This window comes from Capricornis sumatraensis, chromosome 8 (genome assembly GCF_032405125.1).
Source record: "Capricornis sumatraensis isolate serow.1 chromosome 8, serow.2, whole genome shotgun sequence".
Taxonomy (NCBI): domain Eukaryota; kingdom Metazoa; phylum Chordata; class Mammalia; order Artiodactyla; family Bovidae; genus Capricornis; species Capricornis sumatraensis.
The window spans coordinates 106,407,416-106,424,908 of NC_091076.1; positions in this window are offsets into that span (position 1 = coordinate 106,407,416).

Here is a 17,493-nt window from a genome sequence, read left to right on the forward strand (position 1 = left end):
GGGCCACAGGCTTTGCTCCCCGCAAGGCTGCCCAGTGTCCGAGTTCTGGGCGGGGTGGGCATGGAGGGGCCCGGGGTTCTGACTGCTCTGCGCCCCCTCCCAGGACCCACTACGTGCTCCTGGTGTTCCTGAAGGTGCCCTTCTTGCTCGGCTTGGTTGGTGCCGTGCTCTGGTTGGAGGAACGTCAGAGGGACCCTGCGGCGCAGTGGGAAGAGCCCATCTACGCAAACTTGTCCTCTGAGCTTCTGACCAAGGACGCCCCCGTTTAGATGGATGGATGAGCAGAGCCTGCCAACACCACACCCCATTTCCAGAGGAAACTCAGCTGTGGAAGAAACACCCTGGAGTCCCAGGAGGCACCCGCCCTGCCCTGCCCTGCCCGGCTCAGGGCCACCGCTCCTGATGTGCAGTCCCCACCTGGAGGGCCAGCATCTTGTTCCTGCTTCTCCAGGTCGCAAGTGCCCTGACTAGACCCACACTTGGGGTTCAGAGTTCACAGTCGCGAGCTGCTGGGCTAGAGCCCAAGTTCAGATCATTGTGCCCCGACTCCTGGAAGAACTGGGGCGCAGGGCCGGGGACCAAAGTCCAGAGAGAAGCCACAGGTGTGCAGGAGAGGGGAGGGGCCCTCCTTCCTGAGACCAGCTCAGCGCGCTCCCGGACTGGGACTGGGCTTCCGACATATGGGATTTTTTAGTCTTTAAAAGCTAATTGAGCTGGGTTTCTTCTATTTATTTTTTAATTGAAGGATAATTGCTTTACAGAATTTTGTTGTTTTCTGTCAAACATCAACATGAATCTCAAGCTGGGTTTTGATGGCTCGTGACCGTCACTTGACTTGATGCACTCACACGCGCACACACACACCTTAGGATGTGTGTGTGTGATTCTGGGGAGAGTCCTGGTTCTGGACCTTGACAGGTTGATGTCCCCTCTGCCCAGGGAGGACACCGCTCTGAGGGGCCCTGGGGCGGGCCTTTCTTCCCCTTCATCCTCCCCTCCCCCTTCCTCCCCCCCTCCTCCCCCCCCTCCTCCCCTTCCTCTCTTCCCCCCTCCCCCTCATCCTCCTCCTTCATCCTCCCTCTCCCCACTCTGCTCTGGCTCCCCAAGCCCCCTGCCCCCCCGTCTCTCAGGGGCTGCGCTCCCCCGGGGGCTGAGCTCAGCCTTCACTTCCTCCCCTCGGCAGGACCGCAGGGTCTCCATGGGGCCGCGGGGCCTCAGAAACCACCTCAAGGTCAGGGAGGGTGATATAAAAGCTGTCTGAGGGAAGGGGTGGAGTCTCTTTTAGACAGCGTGTGCGTCAGGTTAATGAAAGTTGTCTGAGGGAGATCTTGTTGCCTCTCTGAAGTGATGTCCTTCGGGGACTTCCCTGCTGGCTCAGAACTCTGAGCTCCCGCTGCAGGGACCATGGGTTCGAGCCCTGGTTGGGAAACTAGGATCCCACATGCTGTGTGGCTCAAACGTTAAAAAAAAAAAAAAAAGTTATATTCTTTAAAGTCATCATAATAATTTAAATGTCTGAGGGAAAGTCGCCTCTTTGAAGCGCCTCATGTGCGTCAAGGACGCTCTGGGATTCGGTCTCTCTGTGTCACGGGTCACAGTCCTCACACCAACGGCAGCCTCACTTCACTGAGGAGGAGCAGCTCCACCTGAGATGTGTCCTCCACACCTAGACAGGCAAGCGCGAGGGCAGGCACACGCTTGGAATGTTTCCCTTTGGCTGTTCCCCCAGCTTTATTGGGCTTCCCTGGGGGCTCAGTGGTGAAGAACCCACCTGCCAATGCCGGAGATGCAGGTTCAATCCCTGGGTCGGGGAGATCCCCTGGAGAAGGAAACGGCAACCCACTCCAGTATTCTTGCCTGGAGAATCCCCTGGACAGAGGAGCCTGGCGGGCTCCAGTCCATGGGGTCCCAAAGAGTTGGACACGACCAAGCGTATTCAAAAGCAGAGACATTACTTTGCTGACTAAGGTCCGTCTAGTCAAGGCTATGGTTTTTCCTGTGGTCATGTATGGATGTGAGAGTTGGACTGTGAAGAAGGCTGAGCACCGGAGAATTGATGGTTTTGAGTTATGGTGTTGGAGAAGACTCTTGCGAGTCCCTTGGACTGCAAGGAGATCCAACCAGTCCATTCTGAAGGAGATCAGCCCTGGGATTTCTTGGGAAGGAATGATGCTGAAGCTGAAACTCCAGTACTTTGGCCACCTGATGCGAAGAGTTGACTCACTGGAAAAGACTCTGATGCTGGGAGGGATTGGGGGCAGGAGAAGAAGGGGACGACAGAGGATGAGATGGCTGGATGGCATCACTGACTCGATGGACCTGAGTCTGAGTGAACTCCGGGAGTTGGTGATGGACAGGGAGGCCTGGCGTGCCGCGGTTCATGGGGTCGCAAAGAGTCGGACACGACTGAGCGACTGAACTGAACTGAACTGAAGCGACTCAACAGCGACATATAAAAACTGTGTACATTTAAGGTGTGAATGTGATTTTTTAAAAGGTGCACAATGTGCTAATTTAATATACATATACATTGTGAAATGAGTATCCCAATCAAGTTAACACAGTCACCACTTTACACACTTATTTTTTTAAACCAGTTTTAATATTTTTTGTGCAATGAGAACATGAGATCTACCCTCTTACAAATCCCCGGGATACAGCACAGTCTGCTGAGCTGAAGTCCCCACACTCTTAGAGCCCAGATTTACTCATCTCAGACCTGGAAGTCTGTGTCCTTTGGTCAGCCTCTCCCATTCCTCCCCATCCCCTCCAGCCCCTCCCCACCGCCAACCACATTCCATTCTCTGGTTCTACATGGAATATTTCTTTCTGAATGCCTGTGAAGACCCATCAATCCTGCCCTTTGTCCTAATAGATGGGCCCTGGTTTTCAGCCCCGAGAGGCCACCGGAAGATGCCTCACCTGAGGGTAAAGGAGAAGGGAATCTTCCCCGTCCCAGTAAGGTGGCTGGGACCTCCCCTCTCCCACCTCCCCAGGGGTACTGTAATCCCTTCTCTTTGTCCTTTGGCCAATGAGAAACCTTCTCCCTCTTTGCACTTGGTTTAGGGTTCTGGTTAGTGATGGGCCTGCAAGTTCCCAGAAAGAACAGAATTTGAGCCAGAGTTGGTGATGGACAGGGAGGCCTGGCATGCTGCAGTCCATGGGGTCGCAAAGAGTCGGACATGACTGAGAGACTGAACTGAGCTGACTGAAGACTCTCCAAGTCACCCTGTTGGGGACCCACAGTCTACCAGCCCCCGAGTCCCCCCCTCTGTGAATACGCCCCGGATCCAGCCTTCTGAAGAGCCAACCAGATAGATTCAGGTGACACAGCAGCTCTGCTCTGCAGGAGGCAAAGCCAGAGTCCAGCTGCCTCATCGGCTCAGGTGGCTGAGGTGCCATCGGCGGTTGCCAACCTGGTGACAGTGATTTTCCCACAGTTCTTTGCAGCTGATATTCGCTTAGCGCCTGATCTCTATGGAGAAACTGTGGGTGAGTTGTTACTCACACAGTGTCATCAAAGAAAATCCGCTGGAGTAGGCATCCCCTGTCTGTCCTGAACCCCATCTCTGCCACACACACACACACACACACACATGCAATCACACACACACTCACACATACACTCACGCTTCTAGGAATTGCCTCTTGGGTGCCGATGAAAGCTGTCAGGCAACACTTGACTAAGATGCCCACTCTCCAGGGCAGGGAGAGAAACAGAAATGAAGGAGGTCAGCACGACAGCTGGGATGGTATTTTCCAGCCAGTGTGTTTCTAGCAGGAGCCTGGTACCCAAGCCCTCATGCCCTCCAATAGCTGGAGACTCAGATGGTTCCTCGTGTGTGGTTTTAGCGGGTTCTGTAACCAAGTGTTGTCCGAGGTAGAGAGAGCGGATGTGGATTGCTCTTTAGAGGAAAGCACAAGTTCTCTTTTGCTGTGAGCTCCTATTCATGGGCCTTTACTTCTGAGCATCTGTGCAACCGCAGAGGAAGCTCACCCAGAGCAGAAAGAAGCGAGTCAGGGGAGGGAGAAGCAACAGGAGCCCCAGCCAGGACTCGGGGAGCTTTCTCCTTGATGACGGACGCGTCCTGAATGGCGTTTCCCTAGTGAGTGTGTGCTAAGTTGCTGCAGTTGCGTCCGACTCCGTGCGACCCTATGGACAGTAGCCCACCAGGCTCCTCTGTCCATGGGATTCTCTAGGCAAGAATACTGGAGCGGGTAGCCATGCCCATCTCCAGGGGGTCTTCCTGACCCAGGGATGGAACGCGGGTATCCTGCATTGCAGGCAGATTCTTTACCATCTGAGCCACTAGGGAAGCCCTGTTTTCTTAGTAAATGAGGCGAAAGGAGTAAGTTTTCAGCACTTTGTGCACCTATTCTCTGCAACTCCGTTCTCCACAGCTGGCTTGCCCGCCTGGCTTTGCTCCACCTGCCCCAAAATTCCCAGATCCTCGTGGCTGCCTTTGCTTCTGTCCTTATCTGGGGACCCTGCCTCCTGTGAAGCTGGGAGTCAAGGTTCCTCCCAGAAGAGGAGCCCAGATGCGCCTCTGGGGCCTTTCCTGAGCTCCCCCCACACTCACGCTGGGAGAGCTAGCAGCGAGGGGACCTGGAGCCTGGGTCCCTCTGGGCAGCCCTCTCCCACCCCCTTGCTGCTGCACACTACCCTCCCCCCACTCCTCCTATGCCAGTCATCTCTGTTGCTCCGCAACATGTGGGCTCTTAGTTCCCAGACCAGAGATCAAGCCCCCATACCCTTGCAATGCAAGGCCATTCTTAACCACTGGACCACCAGGGAAGTTCCAAACTAATCTCAATAAAGCAAATGTGGGAAAGAAAAAAAAATCCAACACTAATCATACCCTAGTCCTCAAACCAGAAAGATGGGTAGAATCTCTGCTTTGAAGACTTCTATTTAGGGCATTGCCCTGACCACAAAGAGAAAAAGTGGGAACCTTGAAGGGGAAGGGCAGCCGGCCAGAGGCAGGAGGGGGCTGTGATGGGGCATCAGGAGGACGGACACTGTCTGTAGTTTAAACACAACGCTGCCTGCATTCTGCTTATTCCATTTCCAAGACAAAAGCTCATAGTCTGGTTTGCATCCGGCTCTTAACCCTGCACGCGGAGTTTTCTGTCACCGCTGCATCTTTTAATACTTGGAATTAAGACACAGCTGGAGGAGGTGGGAGAAGAAACTAGAGGAAAGAGAAACACCAAGGAGATCTGGGCTGGAGGCTTGGGAGCCAGGTAACCAGCATCCAGACCAATATGGCGGCCACAGGACGCATGTGGCTACCGAGCTTGTGAGGTTGCGGCTGGTCTGCCTCGAGGTGTGCTGCAAGTGTCAAATGCACACTAGGTGCTGAAGACTTGCTGTGGAAAAAAGAATTGAAAATATCTCCAATGCCACTGAAATGATTATATTTTGAGTCTATCGAGTCAGTTCAGTTCCGTTCAGTCGCTCAGTCGTGTCTGACTCTTTGCAACACCATGGACTGCAGCATGCCAGGCCTCCCTGTCCATCACTAACTCCTGGAGTCCACCCAAACCCATGTCCATCGAGTCGGTGATGCCATCCAATCATCTCATCCTCAGTCGTCCCCTTCTCCTCCTGCCCTCAATCTTTCCCAGCATCAGGGTCTTTTCAAATGAGTCAGCTCTTTGCACCAGGTGGCCAAAGTATTGGAGTTTCAGCTTCAGCATCAGTCCTTCCAATGAACACCCAGCACTGATCTCCTTTAGGATGGACTGGTTGGATCTCCTTGCAGTCCAAGGGACTCTCAAGAGTCTTCTCCAGTGTATCGGGTAATACTACTAAAATTAATGTCAACTTTTTAAAAGTGTTTTTAAGGTGGCCAATAGAAAAAATTTTAATGGCACTGGGGTAAAATCCACATAAGATTGAGATTTGCTACTGTTTTTATATTAAGACACACAAGAGCTGGAAAGGGAGTATTCTGAGGCTGCCCCCAGCCCTGCTTGGGGAAATGGAGAGCGGTGGGCTTCTCATGATGGTGGGAAGAGGGGCCATGAGACAAAGGACAGGGTTGGGTCAGAGAGTTAAGATGATCAAACATCATACTGAGACGCCAAGAATTTCTGAGGATAAATCAGGATGGATCCTGTAAGGATTTTCTAGTCTCTTCTCTCCTGGGTAACTCTTTTTGGCCCTTTCAGATTACAAAATAAAGATTTTAGACTTAAAAAAAAAAACACCTTGGATTTGCACATCATTTGCTAAGCCTTGGTTCCAGAGGTGCCCTGAGAAAGCCTGGGAGTTGATCTTATTGGGACAAACACATCCAATCCTGAATAATGAGTGCCAAAAAGCATGGTAGCGATTTCCCTGGTGCTCCAGTGGTTAAGAATCTGCCTGCCAATGCAGGGGAGCCGCGTTTGATCCCTGGTCAGGAAGCTAAGATCCCCCACGCCTCGGGGCAACTAAGCCCACTCGCCGCAACTGCTGAGTCCACGAGTCACAGCTAGAGAGAAGCCCCAGCGCTGAAACAAAGATCCTGCATGTGGCAAGCAAGTCTTGACACAGTCAAAAATGGATAAATATTTTTAAAAACAGAGAGCGTTGCAGTGGGATCTGGATGTGTGGACTGTGGTCCTTGCGCTGCGTGACCTTCTGCCTCTGGTTTCCCTGTCCCTCTCCTCCTAATGTCCCATGTGCAGTGAAGATACAGACACAGTGTCTCCTGACAGCTTTTCATCTTAAACTTTGAGAAAGCTTGAGCCCTCTCTCTGCACGGCAGGCACCCGCATGTGCTTCTTCTCAGTGCTGATGAGCAGAATGAGGAAGAGGAAAGCCATGAAGCAGGAACCGTGCTTATCTCGTCTATTTCTCCATCCCCAGTGTGGACACCACCTGGTATCTAGTAAATAAATACAAGAATGAGAAAATGACAACGTGGGGGGTGTCAGTACGAGAGTGGGGGCCTGCCCCTGTGAGGAGGAGTTCATTTAAAATAAAACTCAGTGTTGGGCAGTAGGGAGGGGGAGTTTAGAAAGACACATGGAATGTTTGCCAGGCTCAAAAGACCAATGTCATGATCTGACCTCACTTTTATTTTCTCTGAACAAACCTCACGGCTTGTGGGACTCTTAGTTCCCTGACCAGGGATCGAACCCAGGCCCCCTGCAGTGGAAGCACAAAGTCTTAACCATTGGACTGCCAGGGAAGTCTCCACTTCAAACTTTAATAAGTCAAGCAAAGCCTTTAAATCAGAAGTTTTCAACCGGAGACAATCAGGGGACATCTGTCAATGTCCGAGACGCTTTTGGTTGTCTCGACAGGTCCAGTGGTTAAGAATCCACACCTCCCATGCAAGGAGCAGGGATTCGATCCCTGGTCATGGAACTAAGATCCCGCCTGCTGCATGGTGTGGCCAAAAAAAAAAAAAAAAGGAAGAAAAGAAAGGGTCGGGGGGAAGAGATGGGAGAATACAAAGAAGAAGGTAAAGGAGAAGAAAGAATTCATGATAATAAAAGCAGGGAAAAAACAAAGGAAAAATAATAAAAATCCAGCTAAGAAAGGCTAACCCTGGAAGACAGATAAAAAGTGAATCACTCCAAGGAAATAAACAGAGCCAAGGTTGAGAAACTCTATTTGAACAAAGAACATGATGCCAACTGCAGAATATTTGGAACACAAAGAAAGATAGAGACGATGAGGGCCACTTGAGGCCAGCCTGGCCGCAGAAGGAGATGCCCCAGGGGAGTGACGCCAGTTCTAACCCAGGCTTATGAACTACCTTCTGCCTATTTCATGATTTAGGTGACCTCCCAAATAACTGAGACCATAAAACTGGAGAGGGGCCCTGAAGCCTGCCTGGAGGCGTGGGGTCAAGACATTCAGGTTCCGGAAGGAACTGTCCCCCAAATGAATCCTTTGAGCTGGGCTGTGGTGGAGTCTGAGCATCTCTGCTTGCCTGGCTGGAGTCTGGGTTCTAGATTTGCAAGGATGAGGATCGGTTCAGTTCAGTTTAGTTCAGTCACTCAGTCATGTCCGACTCTTTGCGACCCCATGAATCGCAGCACGCCAGGCCTCCCTGTCCATCATCAACTCCCAGATTTCACTCAGACTCACGTCCATCAAGTCAGTGATACCATCCAGCCATCTCATCCTCGGTCGTCCCCTTCTCCTGCCCTCAATCCCTCCCAGCGTCAGAGTCTTTTCCAATGAGTCAACTCTTCGCATCAGGTGGCCAAAGTATTGGAGTTTCAGCTTCAGCATCATTCCCTCCAAAGAAATCCCAGGGCTGATCTCCTTCAGAATGGACTGGTTGGATCTCCTTGCAGTCCAAGGGACTCTCAAGAGTCTTCTCCAACACCACAGTTCAAAAGCATCAATTCTTTGGCACTCAGCTTTCTTCACAGTCCAAGGATGAGGATCAGGCCTGGGTAAATTCACCCAAGGGATGTAACAGGAGGAGGCCTCTGCACCGTCTTCTACATCCATCCTCTTCAGACGCACGTGGGGAGATTGGTCCAGCCAGACGAAACCCCAGGGTCCCTGTGGCCCACTTCATGAGGCAGAGCGATCCCAAGGGGACCGGTGCGTCCTTCTGTCTGCTGGGTCTGGATCCTCAAGCTGCTCACATGCATTCTCCTTGATTTCATCTCAGCATCACTCCCACACTCCCCACTTAAATTGCTGTCAGTTCAGTCGCTCACTCATGTCCAACTCTTTGCAACCCCATGGACTGCAGCACACCAGGCTTCCCTGTCCATTACCAACTCCTGGAGCTTACTCAAACTCATGTCCATCACGTCAGTGATGCCATCCAATCATCTCATCCTCTGTCATCCCCTTCTCCTTCTGCCTTCAATCTTTTCCAGCATCAGGGTCTTTTCCAGTGAGTCTGTTCTTCGCATCAGGTGGCCAAAGTATTGGAGTTTCAGCTTCAGCATCAGTTCGTCCAGTGAATATTCAGGACTGATCTCCTTTAGGATGGACTGGTTGGATCTCCTTGCAGTCCAAGGGACTCTCAAGAGTCTTCAACACCACAGTTCAAAAGCATCAATTCTCTGGCACTCAGATTTCTTTATAGTCCCAACTCTCACATCCATACATGACCACTGGAAAAACCATAGCCTTGACTAGATGGACCTTTGACTAGATGGACCTAAATTGCTGTGCTGAGCCTAAAATTCAGCAGCAAGGAGAAAAGTTCACGGAGGGAGGTCAGAGAGCATCCACCTCGCGGATCAGGGGTGGGAAGGGAACTTACGTCACAGGTCAGTGATAGTGTATTGTCACACACCCACACGCACACACACACACTGCGTGTGCAAACAGTGCAAACCCCATTTTACAACATCCACCGCCCCATTTTTCTCAATAACTCTGGCTGCTGGGCAAGGCCAGTCTCCACCCCACTTCATATGTGAAGGAATTCAGTTTACTGTCCACCAGAAATGAACACAACATTGTAAATCAACCGTATTTCAGTTAAAGAAAAAAAAAGAATAGACTCAGGTCTCTTTAGAGCCTGGCCCAGAATCCGAACAGTGCAGGCTTGGGTGCATCCCTTCACCTCCTTGGGCCTCAGTTTTAACATCTGTGAAATGGATGACACATGATCTATCCCACCCCAGCCAGCCCTGACTTCCCATATGACGCCAAGCCAGGAGAGGAGGCCCGTTTCCTGATACCTGGTCAGGGCCTCTCTAATCACCGACCAGGCTGTGCTGCCTCTGCCAGGCAAAAATTTGGAGTTGGAGGACTTCGTACCTCAAACACCCATGGGGAGAGAGTAGTTTCTTCTGAGCTCGACCCCTTGGAGCTCTGTACCCAGGAAGAAAGATGCTTCAGTGACAAGGGTGAGGGCGGACATTGGTCCCTAAGCCGGAGCCCCAGGAAGGCAGGAAGTCCTGTGATCGGTGCTCTTTCCTGGCCAGGTTCCATCCGGAGCTCCCGATGGAGACTGTGGACTGTTTCCTCGGGCACATGAACTTGGGCCGTGCTCCCTGCGTGCATGGGTCTGCCACTCCAGAGCATGCAAATTGATAGAATTATCTCCAATCACACGAAAATTAAAATAGAGACTTGAAAATATCCAAGATGGGCAAGAGTGAAGGGAAATGGGCTCTGCTGGGTATTCTTAATGGGAAAGTCAGAGGGCAAGGCCTTTTGAAGGGCAACCTGTCAATATCTATCGAAATAAACAGTTCCCAGGGACTTCTGTGCTGGTCCAATAATTAAGTCTTTGTCTTCCAATGCCGGGTGTGCAGCTTGGATCCCTGGTCGGGGAGCTGGGATCTCACATACCTCACGGCCAAAAAACCACTAAGTATAAAACAGAGGCAATATTGTAGCACATTCAATAAAGACTTAAAAAAAAAAAAAAAAAGAAAGAAAGAAAGTTTCACTGATGGGATTTTTTTCAACAGCTACAATCACAGATATATTTTATACACATGTATAAAAACATGGCCTGTGATGGCCAAGGATGGATGGATGGAATTTTGATCTCTCCCATCTTGAACCTCTGTGTATGTGTGTGTCTCTCTGTCTCTCTGTCTGTCTCTCTGTCACACCCACCCACACACACACACCCATCAAATTGATCCTAAGATGCTGAGTGTCCAGCTCTGGTCTTAGCGAGAATGATACTGTTTCAACTTCACTTGTGACATGAATAGAAAGCCGGAGAGCTCTTTCTCTGACATCTGTAGAGAATTTTTTGCAGCCCTTTCTCCTGGCCCCACATCCTTTGGGTCAGCTGACAGCGCACGAGTTTGATGATCTGGGGAGTGTAGTCCGTGTCTGACCCCCTCCCACTCTGTGAAGATGGTTCTGCTTCTGCAGAAGTGAAGAGCTGCTTAGTCAACTGACCATCCGCAGTGACTTCCTTTTTAGGGAGTATAGTTGATGTACAATGTTATACGTTATGGGTGTGCAATATAGCAATTCACAAGTTTTTTTTTTTTTTTTTCCCAAAAATCATTTATTTATTTATTTTTGGCTGTGCTGGGTCTTCATTGCTGTGCGGGCTTTTTTCTCAGCTGTGGCGAGCGGGGGCTGTCCTGTACTTGGGGTGTGCGGGCTTCTCATTGTAGCGGCTTCTCTTGCAGCAGGGCACAGGCTCAATAGTTGTGCTATAACGGGCTTGGTTGCTCTGCGGTCTGTGGGATCTTCCCGGATCAGGGATTGAACCCGAGTCTCCTGCATTAGCAGGCAGATTCTTTACCACGGAGCCACCAGGGAACCCGTGACTCACAAGTTTTAAAGGTTATACTCCACTTATAGTTATTATAGAACGGTGGCTCTGTTCTCTGTGCTGTGCAATAGGTCTTTGTAGCTTATTTATTTTATACATAGAAGTTTGTATCTCTTAATCCCCTGCCCTCATCTTGCCCCTCCCTCTCCCCTCTCCCCACTGGTAACCACTTATTTGTTCTCTGCATCTATGAGTCTTGATGGTGACTTTCACCTTGAATTCAGTTTATTGAGTGTAAGATGCTTAGAGATCCTCGTCAATCCAAGCTCCCTGCTCCTTTATAACCTTCATTTCTCCTCTTCACTTGCCTTCCAGATTTAGCCACCTGCACACACTAACGATGACAAATAGATGGGGAAACAATGGAAACAGTGAGGGATTTTACTTTGGGGGGCTCCAAAAATCACTGCAGATGGTGACTGAAGCCATCAAATTAAAAGATGCTTGCTCCTTGAAAGAAAAGCTATGACCAACCTAGATAGCATATTAGAAAGCAGAGACGTTACTTTGCTGACAAAGGTCCATGCAGTCAAGGCTATGGTTTTCCCAGTGGTCATGTATGGATGTGAGAGTTGGACTATAAAGCAAGCTGAGCCCCGAAGAATTGATGCTTTTGAACTGTGGTGTTGGAGAAGACTCTTGAGAGTCCCTTGGACTGCAAGGAGATCCAACCAGTCCATCCTAAAGGGAATATTCATTGGACGAACTGATGCTGAAGCTGAAACTCCAATGCTTTGGCCACCTGAAGTGAAGAACTGACTCATTGGAAAAGACCCTGATGCTGGGAAAGATTGAAGGCGGGAGGAGAAGAGGATGACAGAGGATGAGACGGCTGGATGGCATCAATGACTCGATGGACATGAGTTTGAGTGAACTCCAGGAGTTGGTGATGGACACGGAGGCCTGGTATGCTGCAGTCCATGGGGTTGCAGAGTTGGACACATCTGAGCAATTGAACTGAACTGAACTGACACACTAACGAACCGATGCCAACATCGGTTATTAAACAGTTCACTTCACTTACTCAACAGTTAGTTGCCTGGCTGGTGCAGCCAGCATCCTTACACTTGTTTTAATGTGTTACTCGTAAATACACGTTATTACAGCTTGCACAAGGCAGCTGAGGTTGACTGGGCTGTTTCATCACAGAAATCAACCAACCTGGGCTGTTGGGTTTTACCTTTTAAGGGTGACTAGCTATGCTCCCACCTGAAACTATTAAAATAAAGATCTTGGCCTTGCAGATTTGCTTAACAATTACTGATAAAGAGAAAGGAAGGGAAGGGAGGGAGGGAAGGAGGAAGAAAGAAAGAGAAAGGAAGACAGAAGGAAGAAAGGAAGGGAGGAAAGGGAGAGGGAGGAAGGTAAGTCTTTTGCAGGGAGAATGTTCTTTGGTTCAAGGCCTGTATTTGGTGCGTCCACGTGATGACTCTAAACAATTTTGAGAGCACTGTCATTTGCTTTTTACACTTTTCCTCCAGTCACATGGGAACCCAGGGTCTGCCCTTGGCCCGGGCTTTAGGGTGTGTTATGGACTCATTTGCTCCAGGTGGCCCAGATTCGCAGCCTATAAGGAGAGGGCAAGAGTCCTGAGGGTCAAATTCAAAGGTTCTGTGAAGAGTGTTATAGCAAAGAAATGGCAGCAAGTGACTTTCAGACAAGTAACTCAGGCAAGGCTATGGTCCTCCCAGTGGTCAAGTACGGTTGTGAGAGCTGGACCGGAAAGAAGGCAGAAAACCAAAGAATTGATGCCTTTGAACTGTGGTGCTGGAGAAGACTCCTGAAAGTCCCTTGGACAGCAAGGAGATCAAGCCAGTCAATCTTGCTGCTGCTGCTGCTAAGTCACTCCAGTCGTGTCCGACTCTGTGTGACCCCATAGACGGCAGCCCACCAGGCCCTGTGGTCCCTGGGATTCTCCAGGCAAGAGTACTGGAGTGGGTTGCCACTGGAGTGGGTTGCCATTTCCTTCTCCAATGCATGAAAGTGAAAAGTGAAAGCGAAGTCGCTCAGCTGTGTCTGACTCTTCGTGACCCCATGGACGGAAGCCTACCAGGCTCCTCTATCCATGGGATTTTCCAGGCAAGAGCACTGGAGTGGGGTGCCATTGCCTTCTCCAAGTCAATCTTAAGGGAGATCAACCCTGAATACTCACTGGAAGGACTGATGCTGAAGCTGAAGCTCCAGTATTTTGGGCATCTGATGTGAAAAGATAACTCATTGGAAAAGTCCCTGATGCCAGAAAAGATTGAGGCGGAAGGAGAAGAGGGCGTCAGAGGATGAGATGGTTGGATGGCATCCCCGATGCAATGGAAATGAACCTGGGCAAACTCCGGGAGATAGTGAGGGACAGGGAGGCCTGGCGTGCTGCGGTCCATGGGGTCGCAAAGAGTCGGACACAACTGGGCAACTGAACAACAACAATTGAGACACTGAGAATCCAGGTCAAGGCCACCTGGAGGGAGTCTCAGAGGCAACCAAACAAAGTGGATGGCAGACAGGCAGGGTGGAAGGAGCCTTTAAGAACTTGCTGGAACTTCCCGGCCATCCAATGGCTGAGACTCCATCTTCCAATTCAGGAGACGCAGGATCGATCTCTTGTCTGGGGACTAAAATCCCTCATGCTACTGTGAAGACAGAACCCAGCCATAAATAAATAGTTATTATTTAAAAAGAAAAAAAGAGCTTGCTTCTGAGCCTGGTGAGGCTGAAAGCCCTAAAGGGCCACTGGGCCATTGCTGGATGAGAAAACAGTCTCAGTGACCTTGGGGGACAGTCGAAGATCCTGGAGCGGGTCTGGGCAGAAGTGAGACCTAAGACCTGCTCTGTCTGACGCCAGACCCATCAGCCACAGGAGGTGTGACTGCCCTTCTCTGTGACCTGCTGAAGTCAGCCTGGGGACGATCCAGGAACTGGGAGAAGGCAGCTGGGTACCAAACAAGAGAAGCCAAAGTTGAGGAATCGACTTTGCTTTCAGCACAGTGACATCCAAGGGATGGGAGTGGCAATGGAGGCGTTGCAAAGCTGAGTGGGAGTTGTCCTGTCCTGTCTCCTCCTTCAAGCCCTGCCCCTTCTCAGCAGCACTGATCCGGAAAGTACAGAATTTCTTCTGCCTTGAGAGACTGGCTGGAGCAATGAAAATGGGCTTGGTGTGCAAAATGTGTGATTCCAAATATGGCCACAAGGTGGAGACAGACAGCTGTCCAGTCCTCCTTCCTTGCTCCAGTGCTGAGGGTTTATGCAACCAACTTGCTGCCAGATTTAAAACCACGTGGTTTGGGGGCGGGGGCGGGGGCAGGGAAACAGTTTTAAAGTCATTTTCTTAACCTTGAGTGAGTCAGCCCTGGGTCATCTTTCTAAAGGACTCTGGCTAATTTAGAAGTACCTTTCAGCCCCTTAGACCAGGTGTGCTGCGCGCGCTAAGTGCCTTCAGTCATATCTGATCGTGTGTGACCCCTGGGAGTGCAGCTCTCCAGGCTCAGCTGTCCGTGGGGATTCTCCAGGCAAGAACAGGGACTGGTCTCTTATGTTTCCTGCATTGGCAGGCGGGCCCTTTACCACTGGCGCCACCTGGGAAGCCTGAATATTCAATTAACCTAACATTATTCAATACTGCTTCCTCTCCCCTTCCGTGCTGGCTCAAACGGTAAAGAACCTGCCTGCAATGCAGGAGACCCAGGTTTGATCCCTGGGTCAGGAAGATCCTCTGGAGAAGGGAATGGCAACCCACTGCAGTATTCTTGCCCATAGAGTTGCAAAAAATCAGAAAATACCTGAACACTTTCACTCACATTTAATACTGCGAATATTTACCATACAGCTAGCCCGTGCCAAACACAGCGCTGTATTTTGAAGGGGGATCTGAATTGTAAAACAAAGGCAAGACACAACTGGGGAAAGGCTTTATCGGACGCCACTGGGATCCCAAGACATGCGAAGGGCATCTGGCTGCGGCAGGCTTAGTCCAAAAGAGGTCATATAAGCAACCTACACACAGATGATTCAGGAAAATGTTATGTGTAAACGGAAGAACAAAATGAATGTGGCAAAATGGTTTTTTTTTGAAGGGTGAATCCTGATAAAGGATATATAGGGGTGTTACGTACCATTTTCAGAATTTTTCTGTAAATTTGAAATTGTTTTAAGATAATAAAGATTTTTTTTTTTTCCTAAGCACTAAGATCCCAGGACGCAAAATTCAGATTTTCCGTTACCTATCGGAGTGGCGTTTGTCATTTCGGGTTCACCTCTCTGGCCTGTGGCTCCTCTTCTCTGAAACAAAGAAGCCAGTTTGTCTCACTTCTGTAAAATGTTCCACCCTGTGAGTAATCCTCAGCTCACCCCTTGCTCTAGAAGCAAAGATGGAAGGAAAAGAAGCAAGTGAAATTGATTTTAGCAATATGTTCAAACACAGTATACCCCCAATATTATCATGTCAAGATGCAATCATTGTGTTATTAAGGAGATATTCTAAATACATCCTCTTATTTGTATCAAGTCTTCTTAGACTCACAGCCCGTCTTTATTTAGAATGAGCACGTTTGAAGATCTTGTACCTCCCTGCCTCAGTGGGTCTGTGGCTGCTTCAGTTTGAACTGCAGAGCTGCTGGTTCTCTGGACAACCCCAAATCGGGGTCCCACCCTTGCCCCCGCCAAATCTTCCTTCTCCCACCCCCATCCAGACCTGCCTTCTCTGGTCTGAGGCTGGAAAGCTTTCCCTCCCTCCTGTCTCTCCCTCAGATCTATGGTCTGGGCACATTTCTTCCTCTTTCAACAAAGCCTTGATGGTTTTGGAACCACAAAGGCAAGCACCCTTTACCCTCTGCTTTTTTTGCGGTGCCCTGGCTGCCCTAAGGGCAGGAAACCCGGTGGATCTAATGGATTAGAAGGAAACGCCAGGAACGACAAGACTGCGTCAATTCGCATTTCAAAACTATTTTCCCGCAGCAAACTATTTTTTTTTCCCTTTAATTTCATTTTATTTTTTTGTCTTGGAGGCAGAGGCAGGAGCAGTGGTTGGCTCTCTTATGGATAAAGGATTCCCCCCACCCCAGACTCCTCCAGTTCCCCGAGGAGGCGATGAAGCAGGGTCAACGGAGTCCTCCTTTCAGGTCAAGGCTCTGCGTCACTTGCTTGAAAGTAAGAAGGATGAGCAGAGGCCGGTTTAGGGGATGACGGTTTGTCTTGGAGGACTGGGGAGAAAAGGGTGACGGGACTAACTCTAGGGGCAGGGGTGGGGTTTATATCAGCTGTGTTGATTGCCGCCGTGTTAAGTCATTTAGGTACCCTGCTCTTTCATTTTCTCTCCACCACAAAGATTTCTAGGGGTATTTCCCATTTTACAGATAAGAAGACTGAACTGAAGTCAGACACATATGATCATGTCATATATGCGTATATGTATGTCATACGTCATGGTCTATGTCATCCATACACATACTGCTGTTGTTTAGTTGCTCACCTGTATCCGACTCTTTTGTGACCTCATGGACTACAGCCCACCAGGCTCCTCTGTCCATGGGATTTCCCAGGCAAGACTCCTGGAGTGGGTGGCATTTCCTTCTCCAGGGGATCTTCCCGACCCAGGGATCGAACCCGTGTCTCTGCACTGCAGGCGGATTCTTTACCACTTCGGATGTGTGCTCTGTAATCAAAAGGGAAGAAATATAAGAAATACTAATGTTACTTCTGGATGACTAGAGACAGGAAGAATAAGGACCCTGATTTTCACTGTATATTCGCCAGTAAATTTTGAGTTTTTTAATTGTATAATACGTTGCCTAATTTTTGACTAATACAACTTAAATATGAAGTCCAGTCAAATGTAGGTTGAGGAATTTCTGAACACATCACCCTCAAGCAGATCTTTGTTCAGCAGAGAGTCACCAGGTTGCCACTCTTCCTGATGCAATTATGAGGAATGTACCCGCGGGGTCCCTGGAGGAAAGCTAGAAAATAAATTAGAAACATATCTGTCTTGCAGAGATTGCCTTTCCCCACGTCCTTTGGTATGCAGAGCTTCCTGGAAGGAAGTTGGGCAAATGTGTGCAGATTAACGAGACTCCTGGGGAAAGATGTGGAGAGGCAGCCCCTTCCCTGATGCTGTTAAACCTTCTCGGATGGTCTCGGCTGAGCCCCACTGTCAGGAGGTGATATTAAGGGCTCCCAAGGGGTTGCCATCCCGATGGGCAGTCTCCACTGGGAAAAGCATCCCTTAGAGATTCATGGGGTGGGGGCAGGGAGGGGGGACAGCGTGTGGCTACAACAGATA